The following is a 5,487-nucleotide window of genomic DNA, read 5'->3' on the forward strand; positions in this document are numbered from 1 at the left end:
GGCATCACACCTAGGGTGCTAGGCTCACAAGGTTTCAAGGATCACAAGCAACAACAAGGTAAGTTATTCTATCTTCCATTAAAGTTAAATATTGTTCCCCATGTATGCTAGATAGGAATATAACCTTGGAATTCAACTTTGCATGATAATTAGACAAACATAGATCCAAGGTTATTAGGGTTGCATGTACACTTAGGAAGTGTTAGAATGCTCAAAACCCATCACAACACTCATCCAAAAGACAGATATGGGCTTCTAAGATCGATCTAGCTCGTAAAGTTATGAACTTTACGTGCATGCATGGCAGTATAAGCTTAATGGACCCAAAAATGAGGTCTATAGGTGCATGTGGTTCTCAAAAGCTACAAAGTTGGCCACTTTAGGCCATGTAGTCCCCTAAGGACCCTAGAGCTGGAATCTTAACCCCCAACCAAGCTTGCACTCATGATTGGTCACCAAAAATGGTTCCTAAAAGCCATAATTCACTCTGAAAAGGGACTTAGAGCATGAATGAACAAGGTATAAGCCTTATACCTCTAAGGAACTGTAGATGTTGCACAAACTCGAAATCTCCCAGTTTCCCCTTGGCTTCTCAAGCTTTTCTTTCTTTCTTGTGATTACAAACTACAAAAATCACCAAAAAGGGCCTTAGATCTTCATAAAATGATTAGGGTTTTGGTATGGGGTATTCTGGGAGCATAAGGGACGATGGAGGCTGCATTAAGACGTTTAAATAGGGTGCAATCCATCGGATTTAGGGTTTTGCCGAAACAGTGCCTACGCGTCGAGTTGGTTTGCCAACTCGTCGAGTAGGTCACTAAACTCCCATGTCCAAACTCGATTTTACTCGACGAGTTGGACCTTCAACTTGCTGAGTACCAGGTCAAAAATGTTATAATTACTTGAATGAAAATACGTACCAGGAAACGGGTGCTACAGACATTGTGACATTTTGTGTTTATTTATTGTGACAAATGTGTTTTTAAATCTAAAAGTTTGGTTTGAAATTTTACGTTGTTAGAGTATCCATCTAAGCATACAGGATGATGCCTCCACGAAAAAGTCCATGAGTTCGTCCACCACTAACTCCCCAAAGAAATCGAGGAAGTGCTCCAGAAGTAACTCAAACTTCAATAGAAACTCTAAACCCCGGAGGAGATCTGGGTGAAGATAATGTGAACCCACCATTCCAAAAGGATCCTACTGTAACGCAAACCCTTCTTGCACAACGGATCGCTACAGCCTTAGCCACGTACGAGGCTTCCAGAAAACATAACATTTGAGCAATATAAATAGTGGCGGCACTTCAAGCAATTGGATTATTAGTTGACTGAACAAAGTAGCCGTTGAAGTACCATAACCTTGCCAAAAGAGAAGAACAAGGTTGGGAGTACAAAGAGGAAGTTTCATTGAAAGCCGAAAGTGAACTTCAAGCATCACAATCCAATATAGAACTTGTACTTAGTGCAACTTCCACCATGTTGGAAATTACTTGATCTGGAGCAATTGCAACTTAAGGGGTCACAATGCCATGTTTTTTAGAAAGTCCCTAAACAACACAACCTTAAACACTACACTAGGAAGAAGCCAAAACTACTTCGAATGCAACCAACCAGGGCACAAGACTGCCCAAAATTGAAAAACCAGCTTGCTAGAGGAACAGAATTTGTGATAGGTACGAGAGATGCACGACAAGAATCAACTGTGATTACTGGTACATTTCCTATAAAGAAATATTTATGCTTTCTTATTATATGGCATTGCTATCAATAGAAGCTTTATTTCCCATAAGTTTAGAAGAATTATAAATCATAAATCATGTAACAATATTTATGCATTCGTATTGTATGACATTGGTGCCAATAGAAGCTTTATTCCCTTATGTTTGAAGAATAATAAATCATAAGTAATGACAACTTAATGAAGCTTATACAGTAGAAGTAGCAATTCGTAAAATAAAGAGCACGTTAGAAATACTCACTAATTGCCTTCTCACCCTGAATAACCATGTCTTCTATGTTAGCTTAATGCATATAACTATTAGAAGTTTCGATGTTATCATCGAAATGGATTGGTTAACAATTCATCGAGCGGAGATTCTAAGTTATGAAAAAAGTTGTCCGATTACCTTTACCAAACAACAAAGCCCTTGTGATTACAGTGATAAATTAGGGAAGAACCTAAGATTCATCACTTGCATGAAGGCAAGGAAGTATTTGCAGAATAGATGCTTCACTTTCATGGCCTAAGTGGTGGATATGCAAGAAAAGGGTAAGGAAATCAAAGACATACTACAAGTGCACAATTACCCGAATGTATTCCCCAAAGATCTACCTGGAGTACCTCTAATCAGATAGGTCGAATTTTGAATTAAACTAATCCCCGATGTAGCACTATTGGCATGATTTCCTTATCGTTTGGTTCAATCGGAAATGCAAGAGCTATCCAATAAATTTTAAGAACTTCTCAATAAAGGCTATCTCCATTCAACCTTCTCTCCATGGGAGCCCTACTATTATTTGTCAAAAAATAATGTTGGATTGTTCAGGATGTGCATCGACTATCGAGAGTTTAATAAACTCACCATCAAGAACCAATATCGACTCCTGAGGATCGATGACCTTCTTGACCAACTGCAAGGATCTTTCCACTACTATAAGATCAATTTAAGATCCAACTACCATCAACTTAGAGTTCAAGAGGTAGATGTTCTAAAGTTTGAATTCCAGACTCGATATGGTCAAAATGAGTTTCTGCTTATGCCATTTGGAGTGACAAATGCATCATTCGTATTCATTGACCATATGAATCGGGTGTGTTAACTGTAATTAGATAAATTCGTGATCGTCTTCATCGACAACATACTGATATATTCATTAATCAAGGAAGAACATGGCCAATAGTTTCATTTAATTATGGAACTGTTAAGAAAAGAGAAACTTTATGCAAGGTTTTCTAAATGTGAGTTCTGGATTAAGGTAGTGCATTTCCTTAACCATTTGGTCAACAGTCAAGGGATTCATTTTGATCTTGCAAAGATCAAAGCGGTTAAGCATTGGAAAAGCACCAAACACACCCACCAAAGAACGCCAATTCCTAGGGCTTGCGAGCTACTCCTAGATAGCCAAAACTCTTACCGCCACAACCCATAAAGATAAAAGGTTCAACTGGGGAGACAGTCATGAGTCTGCCTTCCAAAAAAATAAAGCAATTGTGTAATGCACCATATATGTCTCTTCTAGAGGGAATAGAAGACTTTGTAGTATTTTGTGACACCTCACGCCAAGGTTTAGGATGCATTCTAATGTAAGGGAATAAGGTTATTGCATATTCATCCTAATAACTTAAACTAAACGAGATGAACTACACTACCCATGACTGAAAGTTGGGAGCTGTAGTGTTTGCTTTAAAATTTTTGAGGCACTACTAGTGTGGAACAAACTCGTCATATTCATCGATCACAAAAGCCTGCAAGACATCTTTGATCAAAAAGAGCTCAACATGTGACAGTAAAGATGGGTCAAATTGTTGAATGATTACGATTGTGAAATTCATTATCATCCTAGTAAACCAAATGTCGTAGCAGATGCTTTAAGTATGAAAGAACGAGCAAAGACACTTTGTGTAAAGGCTCTAACCCTAACCATCCACTCCATCCTTACCAGCCAAGTTTGTGACGCTCAGTTAGGAGCACTCAAACCAAAGAATATCACGAATGAAAACCTACAAGGGTTAAATAGTTCGACCTCAAGGAAGATGGAACCACATTTGGACTCCAAAGTTCATAGAACTCAAAATTTTAGTTTTAAACGAAGCTTTATTGGTGGCCCAATATGAAGGCATATACTTCCACCTATGTCGATAAATGCTTGACTTTCTCCTAGGTCAAAGCAGAGTACCAGAAGTCGTCTAGTCTACTACAACAACCATAAATCCCAGAATAGAAGTGGGAACAAATAACAATGCACTTCATAAAAAAATTGCCAAAAACATCAAGCATTTGTGACAAAATCTGGGTAGTGGTTGACCGTTTGACCAATTCTACCCATTCTTAGCCATTAAAGAGACCGACAAGATAGAGAAACTCAATAAGACCTATCTTAAGGAGATAGTCAAACTGCATGGTGTGGCAATATCTATCATCTCATACCGAGATAGAAGATTAACTTCCAAATTTTGGAAATCAATGGAAAGGTCTCTAGGAAGCAAACTTGATATGACTACAGCATACCATCCTCAAACAGGTGGCTAGAGTGAAAGAACAATAAAAACTTTGGAAGTTATGCTCTGAGCTTATAAGATAGAATTCGATAATGCATGGGACACTCACTTTTCGTTAGTCAAATTTTCATATAACAACAGCTATCACACTATCATAAAGGTCACCCCATTTGAGGCCTTCTACGGCATTATAAGCTATTCTTCGATATGTTGGGTAGAAGTTAGAGATACTTAATTAGCTAAAAAGCATTCTGGAGAGACTCTACTTACTGGTCCCGAGATCATTCATGAAACCAAAGAGTAGATTGTTTAAATAAAGGAATGATTATATGCTGCATGTAGTCCACAGAAAAGCAAAGCTAACATAAGATGCAAACCATTAGAATTTAAAGTAGGAGACCGTGTCCTGCTAAAGGTTGTACCATGGAAGGGCATCATTAGACTTGGAAAATAAGGTAAACTATACCCCTGTTACATCGATCCTTTTGAAATCCTTGCAATGGTTGGTCCAGTGACTTATAAACTCAAGTTACCTCAATAAAACAGCAGAGTTCATGATACCATCCACGTATGTAACCTTAAAAAGTGTCTCTCTGATGAGAACCTCATCATTCTACTCGATGAGAGCCAGGTTAATACTAAACTTCACCTCGTGGAGGAATCGATAAAGATCATGGATCGAGAAATCAAAATCCTTAAGAAAGTCGCATACCTATAGTAAAGGTCCAATAGAACTATCTTAGAGGGTCGGAGTTTACTTGGGAACGTGGGGATCAGATGAAACTAGTAATGGGATAATATTAGAACAAAGTAGCCTAGAACATAATAATTTCAGGATAAATTTCCCTTAATAGGGAGGTAATGTGACATCCCAGAATTTAGATCAAAGATTGAGAACGGTCAATTCATAGTAAATCTCTTTGTAATTTGACTCATTGAGTTTTAGTGCAGCTTATGTAAATAAATGAGTTCATTTCAAATACTATAAGATACCATTTGATATCTTACTTCTAAATGTGTAAACTAGCAGACGAATCAAATAACTCAAACTACAACCCTAGTTAATGCGTTTGAAAAACTGAAAATTTGGATTAAGCAGTTATGAGAAAAGAAACATTTTAATATCATCGTACATTTTCCCCGGTTTTCGAAAATATGAATAACATCCAAAACATAGTTCATATGCAAAAGATATGATAGTTATAAGAAAACCAACCAGTAAAACACAAACTTTCTTTAAACTGATAAAACCAAATCGATCCATTG

The sequence above is a fragment of the Lactuca saligna genome, chromosome 8, assembly GCF_052625555.1.
Source record: "Lactuca saligna cultivar CGN05327 chromosome 8, ASM5262555v1, whole genome shotgun sequence".
NCBI classification, from domain to species: Eukaryota; Viridiplantae; Streptophyta; class Magnoliopsida; order Asterales; family Asteraceae; genus Lactuca; species Lactuca saligna.